This window comes from Nycticebus coucang, chromosome 13 (genome assembly GCF_027406575.1).
Source record: "Nycticebus coucang isolate mNycCou1 chromosome 13, mNycCou1.pri, whole genome shotgun sequence".
NCBI classification, from domain to species: Eukaryota; Metazoa; Chordata; class Mammalia; order Primates; family Lorisidae; genus Nycticebus; species Nycticebus coucang.
The window spans coordinates 4,357,728-4,384,051 of record NC_069792.1 but is presented as its reverse complement, the minus strand read 5'-3'; the positions used below and the strand labels follow the sequence as shown (position 1 = coordinate 4,384,051).

The following is a 26,324-nucleotide window of genomic DNA, read 5'->3' as shown; positions in this document are numbered from 1 at the left end:
AACGTCGTCGTCGAGTTTACTTTTCATCCCAATTTGTCTAGCCTTGGCTCTCTTCTCTCTTGGATGTTACCTAGCCTGAGAAAAATTACGTCGCCTCGCCCTAGCTGAGATACCAGAAGACCCTGGCCAGATGCCAGCAGTCTCGGCGGTCGGGGCATGTGGGGCGGTTGTGGCAGGATAGCCCCAACCGGCAGTCTTCTCGGTAAGTTATCCCGTCATAGACGTTCGCCTGGTCCGTGGGCTGGCCCAGGGACAGGCTACGAGGACACCAGACCCTCTGCTGGCCCCACTCCTCCGAGACAGGCTTGTAGGGGGCGAGTTCTCTTTCCCGTGGGGCTGATCCAAAATTTAGCGGGTGGGCCTTCGTCCAGGCCTACTCGCTGGGGCAAGGAAGGTCAGGCTCACCTTGGCAAAGTCCGCGCCGGGACGGCGGTGAGCACCGCAACAGGCCGCCGGGAAAAAAATCTCCCAGGGTCAGAGCAGGACAGGCAACTCGCCCTACCGGACAAAAGCGTCTGGAGGCGGAGCCGCCCACTTCCCATCAGCCCGCTGACTTCCGGACCTGCGCAGACGGCTTTTCTTGGCACGCCCCTCCCCCCAGCGAGCCGTTTCCCGGCATGCTCCGCGGAGGAAGAGACGGAGTCGACAATAACAAACCCAGTCGCGGCGGTGTCCGCGGCCCTGCCGAGCCTTCGGTGCTGCCTCGGGGTCCCTCAGTTGACAGGGCCCCTCGGCTCTGACTGGCCGCGGCCCCTTGTAACCCGGCCCCAGACCCAGAGCCGAGGGGCCTGATCGCCTTCATCTCCGCCCCGACCCCTCCCTGCCGGCTGGAGTTCGGGCCGCTGCGGGCGGATAGGCGCCCCGGACCCCGGCGGTTGAGTCGGTTGGCGGTGCCGAATGGGCGGTTGGTAGCCGCCGCCGAGGACTAGGCGGCGGCGGAAGATGGTGCCGGGGGTCGTTGGCTCTTCTGCTGCCGCAGGCGAAGGAGGAGGCGCTGCCGGGTAGGTGCTGCCGCCGCCCGCATCCCCTTCCCCCATCTGGGCACTGCTGTTGCGCGGCCGGCCTCGGCACAGTGGGCCGGGAGCACGGGGTCTCGGCCGCCCCGACCCCGGCCCGCGTGCAGGTGTGCGCGTCTGCGAGCCCCGGGTCATCCGGGCCCAGCAGGTGTTGGCCTGTAGCTGCTTTCCTGGCATGACGGCCCCTGTGGACACAAAAGCGGTTCGACTCGGTGCCTCGGGAGGTGTGGGGTAAAAACAAAAAATACTCGGGCTCCCTAGGTGAGGGGCTGCCTGCGGCTTCCTTGGCAGGGACCCCGAGGTCCTCCGTGTGCGCGCCGCGGGCAGCACCCGGCCGAGTCGCGGGAGTGGCTGAGGGTGAGACGCTGAGACCCACCGGGACGCATCCTTACTCGTAGTTACCGCTGCCAAGGCTCAACCCTAATGGACTGAGAAACAGACTGGAGTTGGGCTGAGGCCGAACGAAACGCACAGACCGGGAGGAACAGAGAGGTGATATCTTTGTCCGACCCCAGAGTGCGAGGATCGGTGTAAAGTTACTCCTAGGAATGACTCAGCCTCCGCCCGCCCCACTGATAGTTTTTAGATGGGTGTGCACGCTGATTTCACAACTTAGTAAAAACAAAAAATACATTAACGGGAGAAATGGCAGCTTCTGAATGGACCATCCCTATAGTTTCTTTCACTGCCTCGTAGATGGGCCGCGTTTACTGTTCATGGTTTCTTAATCTAGTTTTTTCCATCGTTAACTCTTTCAAGTGTGATCATACCATAAAGTGGTTATGTGTCAGGGTGCTAAGGAACACTAATGTGCTCACTGTTGAAAAAGAGTCATTTTGCTCCAAAGCATACAGCTAGATGGGAATGTACTCTTCAAGTCTCCTAATAAACATTAAAAATGTGCCTATTTGTTAATTATTTCATTGTATGGTTTTTTAGTTTTATGTGTGTTGGTGGAGCTTGTATGATTTATCCGAAGGTTTTTAAAGTTACCAGTTTGGGAGACTTGTAATTAAATAGACATAAATGTGCGTTTAAACAGGATGTTATTATAGTTCGGTAGAAGATAAAAAGAGCATCCTTCCACTTCTGACCAGATATCACCATGAAAAAAAGAGGACTATTGAATGAAGTGTCTGATTTTATTTTATGGATTAGTGGATCTATAAGCTGACCATTACTGGGGTGTGAAAATATTTTTGTTTGTATTTAACGTAATAACAAAATATAGCATGAATGAATTTATTTTCTGCATAAGGTGCCTGTGATGTTTTTACTTTAGTGTTTACGATTGTGTTCAAAACCTAGATTTTTATGTTAGTGATGCTTTAGGCATGTAATGTTTTATGTTAATAGATCTCTTGATGAAAATTGGATATGGACTTAGGCTGCATTTTACGGATAATTTTATTTAAATTATTTTGACTCTTTTATGTTAATCAAAGTTGTTATTTATGGGCCTAATTCTTTACATGTTTGTTATTCTATGACAGGGAAGACACAAAAGCAGTATGCTTAATTCTGAGAGGTTTTTTGGCCCTTAACAACAAACACAAGATCAAAATGCTATTCAGGTTAACTTAGCAAATAAGATTCATAAAAGCCAAAAGAGTAGTGGACACAAGACTTCTGTTTTTGAAAGGCACAGTTTTGAACCCAGATTTTAATTATGTAAGCCTGAGAAAAGCTTTTATTTGGCCTCTGATTTTTAGGTTATCTTTAAATTTGTCTTCATGCAGCAAGTGTTTTAGCATCTTCACTTTCCAGATGTGGAGTTGTTTTTAAAAAGAATGGCTCAGAAAATGTCCTCATTCAAGTAATAACTTTTCTAAACATAATTACACCTGTTTTTTTTAGTGATACTTTCCACATACATTTACTATCCTTTTATTTACCATTTGTGAAGAATGTAAGATTGCTTCAGAAATTGTTCTTGCCCTATAAAAGAAAGGAAGTTGGCATTTTCCATAAAAACAATTATGAGTATTATTGGAAGTTGATATGGAGGGATTTAAACTTTTTTTGTGTGTGTGTATGTCTATGTTGCCCTCCGTAGAGTGCCGTGGCGTCACACCTCACAGCAACCTCCAACTCTTGGGCTGGGCTTAAGTGATTCTCTTGCCTCAGTCTCCCATGTAGTTGTGACTACAGGCGCCCACCACAACGCCTGGCTATTTTTTGGTTGCAGTTGGTCATTGTTGTTTAGCAGGCCCAGGGCCAGGTTCAAACCCTCCTGTCTCAAGGTGTGAGCTGTCATTGTTGTTTGGCAGGGCCAGGCTGGATTTGAACCCACCAGCTGTGGTGTATGTGACTGGTGCCCTAGCCGCTTAGCTACAGGCCCTGAGCCCAGATTTGGACTTTTATAGGGTGTAGAAGAGTTGGTGAGAAGTATTAGTAGAGAAGATGTGAATAAATCACTTCACCTAACTTTAAAAATGACCTGGGCACCTCAAAGAGTTTTGATAGGTATTTATTGTGTACCAGCGGGTTGCCAGGCACTGCTCTAGAAGTGCTAGGGATTCAGCAGTGAACAAGGCAAAAAAAATCTAATTGAAAAACAGGGAGTAAGAGACCAATAATTTCTTTTTTTTGTTGTTTTTGAAATATATATACTTTTTTTTATTGTTGGGGATTCATCAAGAGACCGATAATTTCTAAGGAGAAAAATAAAGCAGGTAAGGAGAGGATATAGATTGTCATGGTTGGAGCAATGAAGCTTTAGATACAGTGGCCAGGGAACACCTCCTTGATTGACTTTGTTTTTTCTTTTTAATCATTCTGGGTACACAGTAGCTATATATCTTACCGGGTACATAATGATGTTTTGCTGTAGGCATATAGTATGAATTAATCAAATCAGGATAATTGGAGTATCTATCACCTCGGGTTATTTACCATTTTGGGGGTGTGTGTTAGGAACATTCTAATTTCATTCGTTTAGTTATTTTTGTGCTTTATTGTTCTGTCAAATATTGTTCATTGTATCTAACTATATTTTTGTACCTGCTGATCATCTGGTTTTATACATCCCTCCCACTAATAGACTTTTGGGTGAAGACCCAGGAGTAGTATGGAGACTAAATGTGTGACTGTATTATGAAAGGACATTTTTCGGCAGAAGAAACAGTAAGTGTGAAGGCTCTGGAATGCATGGCACATACAGCGAAAATTGAAGAGATTCCTAAGCTGGACTGGTAGGAGGGAGGGGGGAAGGGATGGGAGTTGGGAAGCTCTACAGGTATTTAGGCTTTTATCTTAGTAAGGAAGCTGTAATGTATTCTAACCCTGCATGTAGTAAGGCATAGAGGCGAGTTGCCAGCAAAGGCAGAAAAGTAGTTGGAGCCAGATTCTTTCACTCCCTATTGAAATGTTAATTGAACTGCTGAAGCACATACTATTACCTTCAGCCATGTAACAATCAACAAGAGAGACTATGTATGTTTTTTTCTTTTTTTTTTTTTAAGAGACAGAGTCTCACTTCATTGCCCTCAGTAAAGTGCTGTGGCATCACAGCTCACAGCAACCTCCGCTCCAGAGCTTAGGCCATTCTCTTGCCTCAGCCTCCCGAGTCGCTGGGACTACAAGCACCTGCCACAATGCCCCAGCTATTTTTTGTTGCAGTTTGGCTGGGGCCGGGATTGAATCCCCGACCCTCCGTATGTGGGGCTGGCACCCTACGCACCGAGCACAGGCACTGCCCTATGTATGTTTTTTATTTATGGAAAATAGTGAATGGAAATTTTAAAGAAGGCAAATGACAAATGCAGACTGCTTTAAAATGGTGGAATAGATAAAAGTTTAGACAAGGAGACTGTGGAGAGCTAAATAGTCAGAGTCAATCTAACTGCTATAGGTAATAGATAGAAGGATGTAGTGATTACTTATCACATTTATCACATTTCTTAAGTTCTTTCATTATTATGGACTTAATAAACTTTATTTGCCTGTAAACTTACCCCCATTGTTCAGGGCTCTGAAAGGATGCATTTCTTTGTATCCATCTGTGAAGTTCAGGTTCCGCTTGTCTCCAAGCACTCTTTTTTTACTTGGTTAGTTTCTTTCTGCTCTCACAGCTGCGTATTGAGTGATCTGAAAATTGTGAAATAACGATTTTTCAACTTACGATTTTGCTGTTTGCAGTTCTCATTTTTTATTGGCTTGTAATTATGCCGAAGGATGGAAATGCTATGATCCATTTCTATTTTTTTTTTGTAGAGACAGAGTCTCACTGTACCGCCCTCGGGTAGAGTACCGTGGCGTCACACGGCTCACAGCAACCTCCAACTCCCGGGCTGAAGCGATTCTCTTGCCTCAGCCTCCCGAGCAGCTGGGACTACAGGCACCCGCCACAACGCCCGGCTATTTTTTTGTTGCAGTTTGGCCGGGGCTGGGTTTGAACCTGCCACCCTCAGCATATGGGGCCGGCCCCCTACTTACTGAGCCACAGGCGCCACCCCATTTCTATTTTTTTGTAGCTGATTTGGGACCATCTAGATCATTTTTCTATTTTTATTCTTTAGTAATAATTGTCAGTAACTGTCCAGTGTATCTGTTGAAACACCAGTTCAGTTAATGTTTCCAGTAATTGTTTTACTACAAATGCTAGGTATGTTCAGGTTTTTTAGATATTGCTGTGTCTTATATTGAGTCATGCTAATTAAATATTTTCTGTATAGAAATTTAATGTTTTTTTTTTACTCAGTATTCATTATAAATAAAAATTTCTCACCAAAATTATTTTTATATAGTTTTTCATGAATAGCAGGACACCAAAATGGGTATGTGCTGCTATAGAAAGATTTCTGTGTTATATTGTGCAGTCCAAGAGCAAGTGCATAGTAGTTTATACATGGTAAAATCTCATTTTTATAAAACCAAATTGTATATATACATACACTTCCTGTCTACCTAGGGGGGAAAAAAATCTAAAGAGTATATTCCAAACCATTTTGTATTTTTGCTTTGAAAGTATTCCCAAGAGAAGTAAAAGACATTAGAAATTAAAGATTGGGGGGACAAGTAAAAACTGTTCAGGTGATGAGCACACTATATAAACATCATAAAAACTATCCATGTAACAAAAAAACAAAAACAAAACTGTATCCCTTTTTTTAAATTTTGAAATTAAAAAAAAATTAAGAGGTTTTCTATTTTCAAAATATTCCTATTCTGTTATTTCTACCTCCCAATTTGTTGTCTTTGGTGTACTAACTTTCTAAATAGCTATCGCCATTCTTTTGGTACTGTTCTTTCATGGAGTGGCTTGTCTAATTGTAGGTATGGCACATATTTAAGAGACCCTGGACTTACGAAGGTTTTCTTTTGGGGAACTTGTGAAGCAGATGCCTGACCTACTCCTGTTTCCTTCTTTCTGTCTCTTCTTTCTTCTTGGCAGAGAATGGGTAGGATCAGATGAGAGTACATCTGATTTGGAGAGAATGACACCTGGTTTTCAGTCCCTGGGCAACCTTGGCATTCCATTTGTAGTGGACAGTATTTGCATTGATGCAGCAGCCAGTGACCCCCTCAGTGAGATAGAATTGCCAAGAATTACAGTTTACAAATTCAAAATCAGGCAAAATGATTCTCAAATGCCTTTTTTTTTTTTAATGAAACTTTTAGTCCACTTTATTGAGTTCACCCAAGTCTCGTGTTCTACTTAAAAATAAACTTAAAGGTATTTGTATTCCAGACACCTTAGCACAGTATCCGGCTTATGGTAGATGCCCCAACCCCTGTCCCCAGATATATTGGGTGATTAGTGAATGAATGTCTTCAGGTTGGAAGGTCAGAAATTATCAGCTGGGGTTTTCTGCCATCATCTTTCTATATAAAGAGGCTAATTCTAAGTTTTGAATATATTATAGTAGTTGACAGTAATGTCAGAATGATTGACCTAATCATGGTGGTAGCATTTCACGAGGAAATTGTAAACTAACTTCCAGTTGATAAGGTGCATAGCCAGTTTTTCATGAGTATTCATGATCCTTTCTAGTTCTTTTCCTGTGGGTTCAGGTGTTATCCCTATACATCTTGAGTTATATGCAGGGTGATCAGTATTTTTAAAAATGCATCTCCCTTCTTGTCCACATTTATACCTGACTGTATCCCAGAAGGACCAAGGAGTACCAAATGTCTCATGATGTGTGATGGGTTTTTTCCCCTTGTGTAAAATAATTCTTGCTACCATACTATCACTAGTTAAGAGCTCTGTAAATTCAGAGGAAGGTAAAAGAATATCATGGACCATCTGTGATAGGGGACAACTTCCCTGACGTGGTAATAGGACCATACTTAGACTTTTAAGGATGAGTAAAATTCAGATAAGAAAGAGATGGTTGGAAGTTTACTTGGCAGGAATATGTAAAGTGAGGGTCTAGAATTCATGTAGGGGAGTAGTTGGTGATATTTCTACAAAGATAAACTGGCGTTAATTTGGAAGTTTTTGGATCTTGGAGATTAAACTCATAATTTTAAAGCTTTAATCTTAGCAATCATTCAAGGCTGCGTAGTCAGAAGGGGCAGGATTAGAAATCAGTCTTTTTATTCTAAATCTCATGTTTTTTCACAGTTCTTTTCTCCCTCATGTGAATATGTAAAGAGAGCAATTGAAAAACTTGATGTGAATGACCATTTGGGAAAGAGTTATATATGGGGAGGCAGAGTTCCTGTGGAACTCAGATTGGGGGCTGAAAGAGGGAAAACAGATGGGGATCTTTGTCTTGTTTTCTTGGTTAGACCAGCACTTCTAGGGCAGGAAATTCAGATTATTTTTTTGTAATACATACAGGGTTATCCTTGTTTTCTTTTTAAAAATGGATATAAGCTTTCCTCTCAGACTATAAGTATAATTTTTAAGAAAATCAGAGAAAATTAAAGTCTGGCATCTAGAGATAGCTAGTGTTGAAAAGAGTGGTGCTAATTTGTTTTGGACTTTTAAAATGATTGTGTATACACATATAGCCTCTGCATTAGTTATAAAAAATACAATCCATAAACATAATCTCATGGTATATTCTATAACTTGGTTTTCTTACTGAATAATAAATATATCACTAATCTGAACAAACTTTTTTTTTTGGAGACAGAGTCTCAGGCTGTCACCCTTGGTAGAGTGCTGAGGCGTCACAGCTTACAGAAACCTCAAACTCATGGGCTGAAGCAATTCTCCTGCCTCTGTCTCAAAAGAAAAAGAAAAGAAAATACCGCATCAATTGTTGAAGCACTAATTGTTGAATCACCAACCTGTTACTTTTCAGAATTGTTTTGTGTTAACTTGTGTAATATTAAGAATAGTTTAGTTTATAACAGATTTTACATAAAATGAGCATGATGTTAAATTTTAGGAATATTAACTTTTTGGTGAAAAGCAATACTTAATGTACTAGGCTATTTATATAAGGCAGTGGTTCTCAACCTCTGGGTCGTGACCCACAGAAACTGTATTAAAGGGTCGCATCACTAGGAAAGTTGAGCACCACTGATAGAAGGTTTATAATGTTAATTTCTTTTTTTTTCAAAAACACAAATGAGGCGAAAATTTCTTATTCCTTCAACAACAGTTGATTTCTATGCTTGTACATTATAATTTTATATAGTAACTAATTCTAGATCATAGACATTCATTTTTAGGATTAATGAATTTTACATAGGCGAAAATGTACATAATTAGCAAGCCCAAAGTTCCAATTTGATTAAGGATTGACTTTTTAAAGTCATTGTTTTTTAAAAAAAAACATTGTTTTTAAAGCATTCTATGATAGACATACTTTTATCTGACAATGTGAATGTTACTTTTTTTGCATTATTTTTTATTATTGCTCAATATTTCGTTGCAGCAATCGTCTGATTTCTTTTCCGAATGTATTTATCTTCGTTGGTTCTTTGCAAGGTTTTTGTTTCTAGTCCTTATCTTAAACATGGTTAATGTTACTAAATTTTAAGCCTTTTTAATTTTGTGAAGGCAAAAAGTGGAAACCAAATAAACACATGTATATGTATAGAGAAAATAAAAAAATCATTGTTTTCTTAAAATAAGTGGTTTACTAAGTTTTTCCTTTTAAGTTTTCAAGATGAACGAGGGTGTATTTCTAGTTGGAACTTGATTTTACATGTCTTCTACCCCCCCTTTTTGGAATGGCATCATTATATAAATTCTTGTCGTTCTTTCTCAGTATAACTTTTGCATATGTTCATTTTATGTGATTGAGCTTTTAGAAAGCGGATAGCACATGCTTTTTTTCCTCTTTGGTCATTGGCACACAAAGTAAGTTTTTAAAATTTATATTTGTTCCAGTGACTATATGTTAGAATTGGGTTTGGTGTCTAATTTGTATGGCATTTTATAGACAATTGGAAGAATCATCTAGTATACCCCTTTTTTCAGATGAGGAGATGGAGATTTGTAAAAATTGAGTAACTCAAGATCACAGGACTAAAGGCATGAAGTTAATTTAGTACTAAAACCCACATCTCTTATTTCTGACCAAGTTTCTTATTTTAGGGTGACCAAATAAATGCCCCTTTGCTTAATGTTTTAAACAATTACTACTTGGAAAGCAGAGTATTCAACTAAATTAGATCATCTTAGTTTGATATCTAGTATACAGGGTGCAATTTAAAATAGAGTATTACCTTGTCAATTGCACACAGACTTTAGGGACACCCTATATAGGCACTTGTACATAAACTATGTCTTCTGGTCATTTTCTTTCTGATTTCACAGTTTGGGTTCTTGTAGGAGGCCTTATCCATAGTTTTGGCCTCAAACATTTATTGACTGCCCACTCTGTTTCGAAGTGTGGTATATTGTAGGACCAAGGGCTTGGTCCTACCATGTTTATAATACAATTGAGGCAATGTAAGGTAGTTAGCAAGTGGCAAAAAGAAAAAAAGCATAGCAGGGCATTTATTTATGTTTTGGATATAAGCACTATTATTTGATTAGTTGGGATTTTAAATCTGAGCTGTAACTGCTTCAGGAACAGATCATTGACAGCCAGTACTTTGGGGAAGACTGCATAACAGGATATTTGAGTTGTTAGTTACAAATTAGAAGTTGTGTTGGGAGGTCCCTGTGGCTCAGGGAGTAGGGCGCCGGCCCCATATACCGAGGATGGCGGGTTTGAACCTGGCTTCAAAAAAAAAAAAAATAAACTGCAGCCAAAAATAGCCTGTTTGTTGTGGCAGGTGCCTGTAGTCCCAGCTACTCCTGAGTCTGGGGCAAGAAAATCGCTTAAACCCAAGAGCTGGAGGTTGCTGTAAGCTGTGATGCCATGGCACTCTACCGAGGGCGAAAAATTGGAAGTTGTGAAATGAGATAAGTAGAAATATGAAAAAAACGAGACTTGGTCACTTCACGTTAGGCGCTTTGTTTATTTTTATTTTAGTTTTTGAGACAGTCCCACTTTGTTGCCCTTGGGACTACAGACACCCGCCCTAACACCCAGCTAGTTTTTCAACTTTTAGTAGAAATAGGGTTTTGCTCTTGCTCAGGTAGGTCTTAAATTCCTGAGCGCAAGCAGTCCACCCTTTTTGGCCTCCCAGAGTGCTAGGATTATAGGCGTGAGCCTCCTCCCCTGGCCTAGGAGATCTGTTTAAATCACTTGGTAATTAAGCCAAAGAAGGGAAACAGTGGAGTATCAGTGTAAGGAATTTATACTTAATTGAGTGGATGTTATTAAATCTTTTTAGTTGAAGAAGTAAAGTAACATTAAAAGAATACTTAACAGGCCAGGTGTGCTGGTTCGTATCTATTATCCCAGACTTTGGGAGGCCAAGAGCAGCGTGGGTAATAGCAAGACCCATACTCTATGAAAAATTTAAAAATTAGCCTAGCATGGTAGTGTGCACCTATAATCCTAGCTATTCAGGAAGCAGAGGCAGGAACATCGCTTGAGGCCAGGAGTTTCAAGCAGTGAACTATGATTGTGGCTACACTTCAGCCTGGAGGACAGAATGAGACCTGGTCTCAAAAAGAGAAATGAGGACTGAAGATGGTCGAGTTGTTTGTATCTTCCAAGATGGACTTGAGCTAGAATCTGCAGGTAGAAGGGGCTAAGCTAGGTAGTTGTCAGAGCCTAGGTATGCAGTAGTAAACACTGGATTTAATTTACAATGGAAATAAAGTAGAAGAAAGGGTACAGAGACTTAGTAATTGTTTTTTTTTTTTTTTTTGTAGAGACAGAGTCTCACTTTATGGCCCTCAGTAGAGTGCTGTGGCCTCACACAGCTCACAGCAACCTCCAACACCTGGGCTTAAGTGATTCTCTTGCCTCAGCCTCCCGAGTAGCTGGGACTACAGGCGCCCGCCACAACACCCTGCTATTTTTTGGTTGCAGTTTGGCCGGGGCCGGGTTTGAATCCGCCACCCTCGGTATATGGGGCCGGCGCCTTACCGACTGAGCCACAGGCGCCGCCCAAGACTTAGTAATTGTTAATGTGGAACTGGGAAGTACTTCCTAACGCAAGACAGTCAGTCACATTAAACCAAGTTGATTACTTACTTTTTAATGTTAAGAGCCTTGGAATACGTTGGCTAATAAACTGCTAAAAATTAGCTGTTTGAACTGTGCTTTGTTATTTACATAGGCTACTACTGATAGCATTGGAAGACTACATTTGCTTTGTGAAATTGTTCAGTCAACAGATGCTTTTTTTTTTTTTCACTATGTCACTGGATAGAGTGCCATGGTTCACAGCAACCTCAGTCTCTTGGGCTTAAGCCAGTGGTTCTCAACCTTCCTAATTGAGAACCTCTGGCTTAAGAGATTCTCTTGCCTCAGCCTCCCGAGTAACTGGGACTACAGGCGCCTGCCACAACACCTGCCTCTTTTTTTGTTGCAGTTATTGTTGTTTAGCAGGCCCGGGCTGGTTTTGAATCCACCAGCCTCAGTGTATTTGGCCTTAACACTGAGCTGCGGACGCCCAGCCAGCAGGTGCTTTGGGTGCTTTGTGTTGCACATATGTCACAGAGTTAGCTCCTGCTCCTAGGTAACATTTTTGGAATATTTACTGTGAAGTTGTTGTGCTAAATAACCTGTTTTTTAACTTCAGCCATATGAGCCTGTTGCAGATGTGGTAATGGAAGTTTACAGATTGTATACTGATTAGGAAGACTTCATAATTTTAATCTATATTTTTTCCATTGATAATAAAAGCCATGTGTCTCATGGATCAGCTGGGGAAGATGCAATTCAATAAAATTTTATAACTTTGACTTGGATTACACAAAATTTTCCTTTATATAGGTCTTAAGTCATTTCTTTTAGGTGCTATGGCTCACACCTATAATCCTTTCACTCTCAGAGGCCGAGGTGGGTGGTTTACTTGAAATCATGAGTTGGTGACCAGTCTGAGCAAGAGTAAGACTACGTCTTTACTAAAAATAGAAAAACTAACTGTACTAGGTGGCTCTAACCTATAGTCCCAGTACTCAGGAAGGTTGAGGCAAGAGGATTGTTTGAGCCCAGGGGTTTGAGGTTGCTGTGAGCTATGACTACACCACACTCTAGCCTGGGGCAACATTGAGACTTTGTCTCAAAAATAAAAGCAGTTCTTTTAAATAAAAGATAATTTAAAACATTAGCATAAAGGTATATATTTTATTCATCCTGTTGCCTGGAGTAGTTACTTTAATTTTATACACATGCTATGCTTTTCAATTAAAATCTGTAAGCGTTCATTTTGCTTACACACTTTAATATTTCTATTCCCTTATGTCCAATCTAGGGAGTATTAAAAAAAATCTTTACCAATCATACTTTGCTATGAAACTATTACATGCCATTTAAAAATTAGTAATCCAGGATTGAAATAACAGCTCAAGATAGAAAGTTTATTTTTTTTTAAGACTTTAGTGGTATAGCAACTGAGGTAAAGAAGAGAGAACTTGATAAGGTAGCTTTATGAAGATACGTAGGTGATAGAAAAGTCACTTATTTATGTGAATAATAATGAGATGATATCCTCTTGTTTTGATTGGAAAGAGTGCTTATTATGCAGGTGAGTACTTTTTATTGTTGATATTACAGATCTAGCCTTTTACACATTGTAAGATTATACAGTGCTTTAAGAAAGAGCTGCTTTTTTTTTTTTCAAAGAAAGATTCTTATGCATATAATTTATCTTAAAGAATTTTGAGTACATGGGCACTTTGGGTGTCATCTAGGACAGATCCAGGAAAATTCATCTAGGACAAATCCAGGAAAATTCAACTCAGGTAAACATTTTGGTTTTCGTGACTGGCTTTTGTTAAACAATAAGGCTGAGAGTAAGAAAACTTAGAGCAGCAGTTCTCAACCTGTGGGTCGCGACCCACAGTAACTATATGAAAGGGTCGCGGCATTAGGAAGGTTGAGAACCACTGACCTAGAGTATCTTTTGTATTGGTTAGGTGTTGGTGCAAAATGGAAGTTTGTGTATTCATCTTTACTTAAAGGAAGCTGTGATTTTCACTGTATTTGCAATTATTTCTGTTTTCCCTTCACTTAATAAAGTATGTGTCTTGCCAAGAATATAGGGTGGTCTGCATAGTCTCTATGTGTTAGGCATGAGTTGTCTGTTCTGTTTATGTTCATGGTTACCTGCAAATATGATACGCTGAGAACTGATATGCCAGGTTCAGACTTAATAAGAACATGTTGATTTTCTTTGAGATAAGATGGTAAAGAAAATTTCTTTATTATGGTAAAGAAAATTTCTTAGCTTTGTCTTAAACAGTTGTGAATGACTTATTTTAGTGTGTTTCAATTACTTCTTTCCATCAATATGAGAAAAGATGACCAATAGGTATGGAGAAAAATAAAAGATCTTTGTGTAACATGAATTATGGGAGGGGGTAATGTAGATAATTTTTAGCATGCATGTAACTCCTAGATGCATCTTTCATAAAATGAACTTTTGTGAAATAGTTCCTCTGGCATTGTTTAGTCATTTTTAATCTGTTGGTGGGGTGCAGAAACTCTGGAATTGTTCTATAAGTTTTATTTTTCTGTTTTTGTAATTCTACTTAGGGACTTTTTTTTCTTTTTTAAAATAGAGCTACTATTTGATACTTATGGAAATTAAAAACACAAAAAAGAGCTAGAGTTGGTAGCTCACAGCTATAATCCTAGCACTCAAGGATGCCAAGGTAGGAGGGTCCCTTGAACTCAAGAGTTCAAGATTTGGTCTCTACTAAAAATAACTTACCCAGGCATGGCAGTACTCGCTTATAGTCCTGGGAGGCTGAAGCAGGAGGATTGCTTGAGCCCAGGAGTTAGAGGTTGCAGTGAGCCGTGATGATACCACTCTGTCTGCAACGCACACACAGCAGTAGAGGAGTGAGGCATGTGTAACTGTCATTTTTTTTTTTTCAAGTAATTATCATCTCAAGGCCCATTTTATCTATTCTTTGTTTGGATTAGGTCAGAGTTAGATTGTTTTTTCCCTCTTTTTCCACATTTGTGGTCTTATTGCATGTACTATTCAACATTGCAAGCGTTATTAAAAATTATTCCATAAATGAGACAAGATCTTTTTTTTTTTGGGACTGAGTGTTGTGGCTTCATAGCTCATAGCAACCTCAAGCAATTCTTTTGCCTTAGCCTCCCAAGTAGCTGCAACTACAGGTGCCCACCACAATGCCTGACCTTTTTAGAGATGGGGGTCTCGCTCTTACTCAGGCTGGTCTTGAATTCCTGAGCTCAAGCAATCTACCCACCTCTGCCTCCCAGATTGCTAGGATTATAGGCGTGAACCAGCATGTCTGGCCTGAGGTCTTGTTCCATTGCCTAGGGTAGAAAGTGGTCTTAGCTCACTGCAATTTCAAACTCCTGGCCTCAAGTAGTTTTCCCAGCTCAACTTTCTGAGTAGCTAGGACGACAGATTCATGCCACCACATCCAGCTGATTATTTTTTTTAATTTTTGGCAGAGACAGAGTCTTGCTGTATTTCCCAAGCTGCTCTCGAACTCCTGGCCTCATGTGCTCCTTCTGCCTTGGCTTGCCAGGGTGCTAGGATTACAGGTAGCAGCCACTGAGCCCAACCCTCATAACATTTTAAATCCTTTCTTACAATATGAATAAAGAATGAGTCACCGGATAATTATATTAGTAAAAGTAATGGAGTATCTTATTTATGCTTTAATTATATTTCAATTACATTCATACAACATATTTTTGTGGTACAGTTATAGGGTTAAGGGAAATGGTAGATTATAAAACCTTTGCACACCTATACTGTAGAAGTACCGATTGCTTTCCAGAAAGGTCTTACTTAGTTGAGTGGTTCTCAACCTGTGTGTCAAGACCCCTTTGGACTATATTAAAGGGTTGTGGCTTTAGGAAGGTTGAGAACCACTGTCTTAGTTATTTACAGCACATTCCCACCTGTAACATGAATGTTGAATATGATTACTATAATATTATGGAAATTTATAAAATATACAAAAGTAGAGAGAATTCTTTTTTTTTTCTTTTCAGAGGCAGTCTCACTTTATTGCCCTTGGTAGAATGCTGTGGCATCATAAATCATAGCAACCTTCAACTCCTGGGCTTAAGCAATTCTCTTGCCTCAGCCTCCCGAGTAGCTGGGACTACAGGCGCCCACCACAATGCCCGGCTATTTTTTTTTTATTGTTGTTGCAGTTTGGCTGGGGCTAGGTTTGAACCCACCACCCTCAGTATATAGGGCTGGTGCCCTACCCACTGAGCCACAGGTACCGCCCAAAAGTAGAGAGAATTTTATGGTGAACCAAATATTCCATACTATTTGCTTTAATAAGTACCAAAATTTTATTGATCTTATTTATCTACTTCCAACTAACTCTGTCCTTTCTTCCCAACCTTGTTTCCTTTGCTTAATTTTGCTGGACTAACTTAAAAATATCAAGCATCATTTTGCACATTAATTTTTCAGAATTGGTTCAGTGCCTGTAGCTCAAGCAGCTAGGGTACCAGCCACAGACACCAGAGCTGGCAGGTTCAAATCCAGCCCGGGTCTGCCAAACAACAATGACAACTACAACCAAAAAAAAAAAAAAAATAGCTGGGTGTTGTGGTGGGCACCTGTAGTCCCAGCTACTTGGGAGGCTAGGGTAAGAGAATCACTTAAGCCCAAGAGTTGGAGGTTGCTGTGAGCTGTGATGCTATGGCATTCTACCCAGGGTGACAGCTTGAGACTGTCTCAAAAAAAAAAAAAAAAAAAATTTTTTTTTCCCAGAATTCTTTTCTTTTTTTTAAACTAAAATGCCATTTTTTCCAAACAAATGTAATAGTAATTCTTTAGTATAATCTGATACCCAGTTCATATTTCGATTTCCACATTTTGTCCCCAAAATGTCTGTCTTATAGTTGTTTTGATTAGGGATCCAAACAGTTATACACATTGCATTTGTTTAGTCCGTCTCTTACACCTCTATTTAAAGTCTCCCTCCAGGGCGGCACCTGTGGCTCAAGGAGTTGGGCACCGGCTCCATATACTGGAGGAGGTGGCAGGTTCAAACCCGGCCCCAGCCAAAAATTGAAAAAAAAAAAAAAAAAAAAAGTCTCACTCCAATCTTCTGCTTTTTTTTTGGTCTCATTATGTCACCCTGGGTAGAGTGCCATGGTGTCACAGCTCACAGCAACCTCTAATTCTTGGGCTTAAGTGATTCTCTTACCCTAGCCTCCCTAAAGTAGCTGGGACTACAGGCGCCCACCACAACACCCAGCTATTTTTTTTTTTTTTTTTTTTGGTTGTAGTTGTCATTGTTGTTTTAGCTGGCCCAGGCTGGGTTCAAATCCACCAGCTTTAGTGTATGTAGCCAGCACCCTACCCACAGAGCTACGGGCACCACCTGTCTTCTGCTTTTTATTGAAGCCATTCATTTTTTGTAAAAAGAGATCACTGTCCTTATGGAATTCTCATCATTTTGTTACTTTCTTATATTACTTTTTGTTTTTTCTCTATATCCCATGTTTCCTATAGACTGGAATCTGTCAATAGATGTAGAAGATTGATTAAATTCAGGTTTAACTTTTCTTGAGGTTCTGGAGGAGGGGGCAAGAAAGCTTTCTAGATGGTCTGTATCCAGTTGAATCACATCAGGGAATATTGAACATCAGAATGCCCCACTTAGAGCCCAGTGACAAGTGATCATTGTGTTCATGTATTGTCAACCTCATTTATCCAATATAAACCTTTCCATCACATTTTTCTTAATTATTGTAACATTTAATGGTACTTAAATCCATTATTTCATTGTAAAATGATTGTATATAATCTGTATACCATTCACTGGCGTTTTTCTATGTTAGTGGACTTTGCCACATAAACTATTTGATTATCATGAAATATATTTCATACAGAAAAGGCAGGATGAGTGCTTAATTTCATTTCTTTTTCAGTTTTCACAAAGTGTTTTTGTTTTTAAGTATGAAGTTTGTGAGATATAAGCTTTTAGGTATTAGATGTTATTCAGTAATTTGTAATCATTCTTTTGATACTCAGACTGTCCAGTTGTACCCAGTGGAAACCATTTAAATTGGTTTCTTGGCCTTTTTGGTATGGACTCTTTAGTCTTTGATATAGCCTCCTTGCTTTATGGTACATTAAGAATTTCCAGGCTTACAGGATTGGTAGATTTTCCTGGTCGGGATGGCTTCACACCAGAATTGTATCAAACCTTCAAAGAAGAGCTTATTCCTGTACTGCAGAAATTATTCTGTTAAATTGAGGAGGAAGGAATCTTCCCCAACACATTCTATGAAGCAGACATCACCCTGATACCAAACCCAGGAAAAGACCCAACGAAAAAGGAGAATTTCAGACCAATTTCACTAATGAATATAGATGCAAAAATTCTCAACAAAATCTTAGCCAATGGATTACAGCTTATCATCAAAAAAGTCATACCTCATGATCAAGTAGGTTTCATCCCAGGGATGCAAGGCTGGTTTAATATATGCAAGGCTATAAACGGTTTAATTCACCATATCTACAGAAGCAAAACCAAAGACTATATGATCCTCTCAATAGATGCAGAAAAAGCATTCGATAAAACCCAGCATCCTTTTCTAATTAGAACACTGAAGAGTTTAGTTATAGGTGGCATATTTCTTAAACTGATTGAAGCTATCTATGACAAACCCACAGCTAATATTTTACTGAATGGAGTAAAACTGAAAGCTTTCCTCTTAGAACTGGAACCAGACAAGGTTGTCCTCTGTCACCTTTACTATTCAACATAGTCCTGGAACTTCTAGCCAATACAGTTAGGCAAGACAAGGAAATAAAGGGAATCCAAATGGGAGCAGAGGAGATCAAACTCTCCCTTTTTGCTGATGATATGATCTTATACTTAGAGAACCCTAAAGACTCTTAGAAGTCATCAAAAAATACAGTAACGTCTCAGGATATAAAATCAGGGTCCACAAGTCAGTGGCTTTTGTATATGTCAACAACAGCCAAGATGGGAGGTTAATTAAGGACTCAACTCCCTTCACCATAGCCCCAAAGAAAATGGAATACTCAGGAATATACCTAGCAAAAGAGGTGAAGGACCTCTATAAGGATAATTATGAAACCCTAAGAAAGGATATAGCAGAGGACATTAACAAATGGAAGAATATACCATGCTCATGGCTGGGAAGAATCAACATTGTTAAAATGTCTGTATTTTCTACTTTGTACCACTTTTCCAAGGATTCCTTTTAGAAACCACAATATGGGTGTGTAGTTGAGTTTAGCCGGCTCTAGAGTTAGAAGCATCAGTCCCACATAACTGCCTTCACTTCAGGTACTGGCCACAGGTTTGGTGATTTCTAGAACCACTCACTTCAGATTAGCTGACTACAAATTTGTAGGTCTCCCTGACCGCCTTCCCTTTAGAGAATTAGCTAGAATAGCTCAAAGAAGTTAGGATAGCACTATAGCTACAGTTTTATTGTGTAGCAAAACAAAAGCAGAAGACACACAAAGAGCACAGCTTGGAGGGGATCTAACAGAAGACACACAAGAGCACAGTTCTCTGGAAATAGGAATTACACTGATACTGTGTCTTGCAGTACTCCCCTCCCCTGATTTTGGAGTGCCCATGCCTAAAGCTCCCAGGCAAACAAAAATAGTCCTATCAGGGCATTTCCAAGTGCTTTGAGATCACCTCCCCAAGGCCAGGGGCAAAGGCCAGACCTTTTGGGAGATAAGGTTAATTCTTCATTGTCTAGAGTCCCATGAGTACTTAAAACTCCAGGGTTTTCACTGCCGCTTTTTTTTCAGCAGAGCTATGAAGTATATAATTTTTGGAAAGGGAAAAATTTCTTGCTTACACTAGTATTTCTAAAGTTGGTTCTACCTTATGCATTTTATTTCTTTTGGGTTGAAAATCTTGAAATCTTAGTTTTAAAACCTTACTTGTTAGAGTGAAAAATTCTTCTTTTTAGATCTGTATTTGATTCCTGTAGAAATTATAAATGTTTCCACATTTGTTAACCTTTTGAATTATCTACTCGTGGCCTTTGCCTGTTCATCTATCGTGGGTCTTTGCAATTTTCTTATTAATTCATAGCAACGCTTTTTTAAAAGCTAATAATAACATTAAATTGTTATAACATTGCCATTTTTCATTACCCAGTTTTAAGGAGAAAGAAAAGTCACATCTTTGGATATTCAAATTAAGTGAGGGGAGGCAGGTAATGAAAAACTGTTTTTTCTTATTCTTTCTCCTTTCCCATGAGTCAGAGAACTGGTCATTTTTGTAATCCCATCTCAAGTCTGTTCTCTCCTGGAAAGAAAACTGAGAAATGTGGCCCGTCTTCTTAGGAGACTTTGCTGTTGTTGCATCCATTTCCATAGGGTGGTACCGTTGTGAATGGCATGGGCTCATCAGGGGGCTTCAATTAGTGGCTGTTAGATGCCTCGTAGTCACTGAGGTATGTGCTGCTGTCACTGAAATACCTGCAGTTGCTCAAGCTTTAAAAGAGTCATACACTTTTTTTTTTTTTTTTATAAAGTTCCATATAATTTAAGCTTTGCTATCCCAGAAGCAATATCAAGGCTATTATGTAGGTGCTATATAGCAAGAGAGAAAACTAATACCCTGTCTCATATTTCTGGTATGGGCCACCCAGGGTGGCGGTCATGCTTTGTGCCCAAGTGACATCAGTTGGAGACTCTGTCTGGATCTGGAGGAACTACCACCTAAAAGGGATGGGCCTGGCAGCCTTGGAGTAGAGGCCAGCACCATTTTATTTTCTTCCCAGAGAGGAGATCTTGAATCACAGTTCTTCCTGAAAGCCTGGTGGGAAGCCAAGTGACCTGTTCTGACTCTTCCAGGGTTGAGATTCTAATCCTCACTGCCCCACAGTTGCCACCAGTAGCCATAGACCCCTCTGTGTAGGTGGCCCCACTGTGGTGCCATCCTGGGCACTGGGGCTGGAGTGGGTAAGGGGTGGCTATGTCAGTGATTAGATCATCTGCTGCCTTCATATTAGAATTTAGTACATTGGATTCTTGCTTCTCCATTCTTGTGATACTTTACTAAGAAGAATGTGTTCCAGCTTAACCCAGGTTAATAGAAAAGATTTAAAGTCTCCATCTTTTTTAATGGTTGAATAGTATTCCATATACCACATGTATCACAGCTTATTAATCTGTTCCTGGGTTGGTGGACATTTAGGTTGTTTCCACATTTTGACGATTGTAAATTGATCTGTGATTAAACATATTACAAAAATGTCCTTATGATAAAAGGATTTTTTTCTTTTGGGTAGATGCCCAGTACTGAGATTGCAGGATCAAATGGGAGGTCTAATTTGAGTCTTTTGAGGGTTCTCCATACTTCCTGCCAAAAAGGTTGTATTAGTTTGCAGTCTCACCAGTAGTGTTAAGTGTACCTTTTTCTCCATATCCACACCAACATCTGCAGCTTTGAGACTTTGTGATGTGGGCTGTTCTCCCTGGGGTTAAGTGATATCTCAGGGTGGGTTTGATTTGCATTTCTCTGATGATCAGGGATGATGAGCATTTTTTCAAACATTTGTTAGCCATTCGTCTGTCTTCTCTAGAGAAGATTCCATTCATGTCTCTTGTCCAATGATAGATGGGATTGTTTATTCTTTTTTTTTGTTGATAATTGAGTTTTCTATAGATTCTAGTTACCAACCCTTTGTCAGATTCATACGTTGCAAAGATCTTTTCCCATTCTGAAGGTTGTCTTTTTTACTTATTGTGTCCTTAGCTGTGCAGAAGCTTTTGAGCTTAATTAAGTCCCATTTGTTAATTTTTCTTGTTGTGATGGTTGCCGAAATCTTTGCCATAAAATCTTTCCCCAGTCCAATACTGTCAAGAGTTTTCCTTACACCTTCTTCTAAGATTTTTATTGTGTCCTGTCTTAGATTTAAGTCTTTTGTCTGTCTTGAGTCAATTTTTGTAAGTGCTGAGAGATGCAGGTCCAGTTTCAGTCTTTGTGGTTACCCAGTTTCCCCAACACCATTTGTTGAAAAGGGATTCTTTTCCCCATTTTATGCTTCTGTTTGGTTTATAAAAGATCAGGTGGCAACTAGAGACTGCTTTCATCTCTTGCTTGGTTTTCTGTTCTGTTCCATATGTCTATATCTCTATTTTTGTGCCAATACAATGCTGTTTTGATTATTGTGGATATAATGATGTTGGTATTTTAATGGGGGTTGCATTGAATCTGTAAATTGCTTTGGGTAGAATAGACATTTTGACAATGTTGATTCTTCCTAGCTAAGAGCATGGTATGTTCTTCCATTTTTAAGTGTCTTACGCAATTTCTTTTCTTAAGGTTTCATAATTCTCTTTGAAAAGATCTTTTACCTCTTTTTTAAAATGTATATTCCTAAGTATTTCATTTTCTTTTCTTTATTTATTTTTTTTTTTGGCAGTTTTTGGCCAGAGCTGGATTTGAACCCGCCACCTCTGGCATATGGGGCCAGTGCCCTACTCCTTTGAGCCACATGTGCCACCCCAGTATTTCATTTTCTTTGAAGCTACTGTGAAGGGAATTGTGTCCTAATTTGCTTCTCAACTTGGCTGTTATTGGCATGTATAAAGGCCATTTTTGTATGGCATATACAATTTTTATACCCTGAGAAGTTACTGTATATCCTGATCACTTCCAAGACTTTTGTGGTTGAGACTCTAGTATTGTCTAACTATGAGATTATATCTTCAGCCAGGAGTGAGAGTTTGGCTTCCTCTGCCCCCATTTGGAAGCGCTTTGTAACCTTCTCTTGCCTGATTGCATTGGCTACAACTTCCAGCACAGTGTTGAATAATAGCAACGATAGTGGACATCCTTGTCCGGTTCCAGTTCTAAGTGGAAAAGCTTTCTGTTTTAATCCTTCAGTATGATGTTAGCTGTGAGTTCGTTACAGATGACTTCAGTTGGCTTAAGAAATGTACCACATATGCCTATTTTCTTAAGTGTTCTTATTAGAAAAGGATGCTGAAGTTTGTCAAATTCTTTTTTCTGTATCTATTGAGAGGATTGTATGGTCTTTATTTTTGCTTCTATTGATATGATGTGTTAAATTTATGAATTTGTGTATGTTAAACCAACCTTGCATCCCTGAGATGAAGCCTACTTGATTGTGATGTGTACTTTTTTTGATGTGTAGCTGCTGCAATCTCTTAGCTAAGATTTTGTTGAGTATTTTTGCACCAGTATTCTTTAGTGAAATTGGTCTGTAGTTCTCCTATTGGGTCCTTTCCTAGTTTTGGAATCAAGGTGATGTTTCCTTCATAGAATGTGTTGGGGAAGATTCCTTAATTTTTTGGAATAGGTTTTGCAGTATAGGTACAAGCTCATCTTTGAAGGTTTGATAGCATTCTGATGTGAAGCCATCTAGTCCTGGGCTTTTGTTTGTTAAAAGCTGTTTTATTGTTTCTTCAATCTCAGTGCTTGATATTGGTCTGTTCAAGAGATCTGTTTTCTTCCTGGTTAAGTCTAGGAAGATGATGTGATTCCAGGTATTGATCCATTTCCTCCACATTGTCAAATTTCTGGGCATAGAGGTTTTGGTAGTAGTCAGAAACAATGTCTTGTGTCTCTGTGGTATCAATTTTTATTTCCCCATTTTCATTTCTGATTGAAGTTATTAAAGATTTTGCTTTTCTATTTCTGGTTAATCTGGCCAGTGTTTATTTATTTTATCTTCTCAAAGAACCAACTTCTTGTTTCATTAATTTTCTGAATGATTCTTTTCAATTTTATTTATATCTGATTTAACGTTGGTTATTTATTTTCTTCTGTTAGGTTTGGGATTGGATTGCCCTTCCTTTTCCATTTCTTTTTTCTTTTCCTTTTTTTTGAGACAGAATCTCAAGCTGTCACCCTGGGTAGAGTGCCATGGGGTCACAGCTCATAGCAACCTTAAACTCTTGGGCTTAAGTGATTCTCTTCCCTCAGCCTCCCAAATAGCTGGGACTACAGGCGCCCGCCACAACGCCCAACTATTTTGTTGTTGTTGTTGCAGTTGTCATTGTTGTTTTAGCTGTGGCCTGGGCCAGGTTCGAACCTGCCAGCCTCCATGTCTGTGGCTGGCGCCCTGCCCACTGAGCTATGGGTACTGCCCCTTTTCCATTTCTTTAAGATGATTCATTAGATTAGATGTGCTCTCTTTCTGTTTTTTTTTTTTTCTGTCTAGATAGAGACATTTAATGTGATAAATGTGCCTCTTAGGACCGCTTTTGCAGGGTCCACAGGTTTGGTAACTTGTGTGTTCATTGTTGTTATGCTCAAGGAAGTTAATGATTTCATTTTTTATCTATTCCTTGATCTGTTATTCAGCATACAGTAGTTTAATTTCCATGCCTTTGTGTAGGGATTAAAATTTTTGTTGGAGTTGACTTCCACCTTTATAGCTTTGTGGTCTGAGAAGATAACAGGGTATACTTTCAGGTCTTTCAGTTTTGTTGAGGTTTGATTTGTGTCCTAGGATATCATCTATTTTGGAGAATGTTCCATGGGCCAATGAGAAAAACATATTTTTCAGCTTTGGGATGCCTGTGTATGTCTATTAAGCACAGTTGTTCTCTTTAAGTCCCTTGTATCTTTGTTTAGTTTCTGTTTAGAAGATCTGTCCAGCTCTATAAAAGGAATATTAAAGTCCCCTGTTATTATGGTGTTATAGGATACCATATTGCTCAGACCATTTAATATCTGTTTCAAAAATCTGGTAGCGTTTAAGTTGGGTGCATAAGTACTTAGAATTGAAATGTCTTCTTGTTGTATTTTTCTCTTGACCAATATGAAGTGACTATCTTTGTCTTTTTTTACTTAAGTTGCTTTAAATCCACATGTATCTGAAAATAATAAGATTGCAACCCCGCTATGTTCTGCATTTCATTTGCCTGAAAAATTGTGTTCCAACCATTAACTCTGAGTTTTAATATGTCCTTTGAGGCTATGTGTGTTTCTGTTAGGCAGCAAATGGATGGCTTGTGCTTTGTTTAGCCAGCCAGCCAGCCTGTGCCTCTTCAGTGGGGAATTCAAGCCATTAACATTTATTGAGAGAATCATTAAGTGTGGTGGAAGTTCTAATCATCTTATTTTGTGAAACGCCATTGCTTAGTTTTATCTTTTGTGTCATTATTGAAGCTAGGTTTTGTCCTTTAGTTTTTAGGTCTTAATTTTGCTCATGATCCATTGTGATGGTCCGTGTGTAGAATAGGTCTAAGTATTTCCTATAGAGCTGGTTTTGTAGGCAAGCTTCCTTAATGGTTGCATATCAGTAAATGATTTGACTTCTGCAGCAGTTTTAAAGCTTAGCAGGATATAGAATTCTGTGCTGAAAATTATTTTAAGTAGATTAAAGACAGATGACCTTTTTCTGACTTGAAAAGTTTCATTTGAGAATTGCGCGATAACTCTGCTGGATTTGCCCCTGTAGGGCAATTGGTGCTTACTCTTGGCTGTTTGCAGAATCTTCTTTCATCTTGACTGTGGACAGGTTCACAACAATGTGTCTTGGAGAAGCTCTGTTTGAGTTGCGACGACCTGGGGTCCAATATCCCTCTGAAAGGGGTGTGTCAGAATCTTTGGTGATAGTTGGGAAATTTACATTTATGATGTCCTCTAGTAGGGCTTCTATTCCTCTGGGGCACTCTTCTTCCCCTTCTGGGATACCTATAACTTGTATGTTTGAATGCTTCATGAAATCCCATACTTCTCTCAATGAACTTTCTGTTTTCTCTCTCTCTTCTATTTTTTCCCTGTCTCTTTAACTTCCTGTGTTAGCTCAAAAGTTTTATCCTCTACCTCTGAGATTCTTTCTTCTGTGTGGTCTAATCTGTTATGGATATTTTCTGCAGCATCTTTAAGTTCCCTGATTGCTTCAATTCCTTAAGCTGCGTCGTATTCTTTCTTTCTTTTTTTTTTTGGGCTGGGGCTGAGTTTGAACCCGCCACCTCCGGCATATGGGACCGGCGCCCTACTCCTTGAGCCACAGGCGCCGCCCTGTATTCTTTCTATAGTCTTCATATTGTTCATCTCTTATTTGATTCTGCTTTTGGATTTCCTTTTGATTATTTTCCACTTTTCCAGCAATTCCTTCATTGTTTTTATCATCCATATTTTAAATTCCCTTTCTGTCATGTCTGACATTTCTTTGTTCTTTTTCTTTTTTTTTTTTTTTGAGACAGAGTCTTACTTTGTCACCCTCAGTAGACTGCCATGGTATCACAGCTCACAGCAACCTCAAACTCTTGGCCTCAAGTGATTCCCTCAGCCTCCCAAGTAGTTGGGACTACAGGCACCTGCCACAACACCAGGCTATTTGTTGTTGTTGTTACAGTTGTCATTGTTGTTTTAGCAGGGTCAGGTGGGTTCAAATCCGCCAGCCTCGGTGTATGTGGCTGGTGCTGTATCCACTATGCTACAGGTGCTGAGCCTCTGACATTTCTTTATAGGTGGAATCCTCTGCATTAGCTACCTCAGAACCCTTTTCTTCCTCATGAGTGTTTTCTTTTGGTCTGTTTCCTTGTCCTACTTTTTCCTTTTACTTCCTCCTGCTCTTTAAGTTACCATGCCTCTGATCTAAGGTATTGAAATGTCCTTTTGGGAAAAGGAATAGAAGAGCAGGAAGAGATAAAAGATTAAAAAAAAAAAGAGAAAGTGGGGGGGGGCGGTTAAAAGGGAAAATTGACAAATAGAAGAGAGGAACAGAGAGAGATAGGAGGAATAGTAGTGTACAGTAGGGTACTTTGACCCACACCCACTAATGCCAACCTCCGGGGTGAGCTGGGTCCCTTTTGTTCTGAAGCTTTTTGCCAGCCTGAGAAGACACAAGACCCCACCTCCACCAAATAGAAAAGAAAAACAAA

The 26,324-nt window shown here is 39.7% G+C and overlaps 1 protein-coding gene across 2 annotated transcripts in view; it reads left to right on the top strand.

Annotated features, from left to right (window-relative positions):
- The first annotated feature begins 612 nt into the window (after window positions 1-612).
- The window catches only part of RB1CC1 (RB1 inducible coiled-coil 1), a 93,997-nt gene continuing 68,285 nt past the window's right edge, over window positions 613-26,324 (top strand). For both annotated transcript variants that reach the window (XM_053558601.1, XM_053558600.1), the window contains exon 1: window positions 613-1,001. The gene's annotated coding sequence lies outside the window, so the exon portion shown is untranslated. The remainder of the gene's footprint in view (window positions 1,002-26,324) is intronic.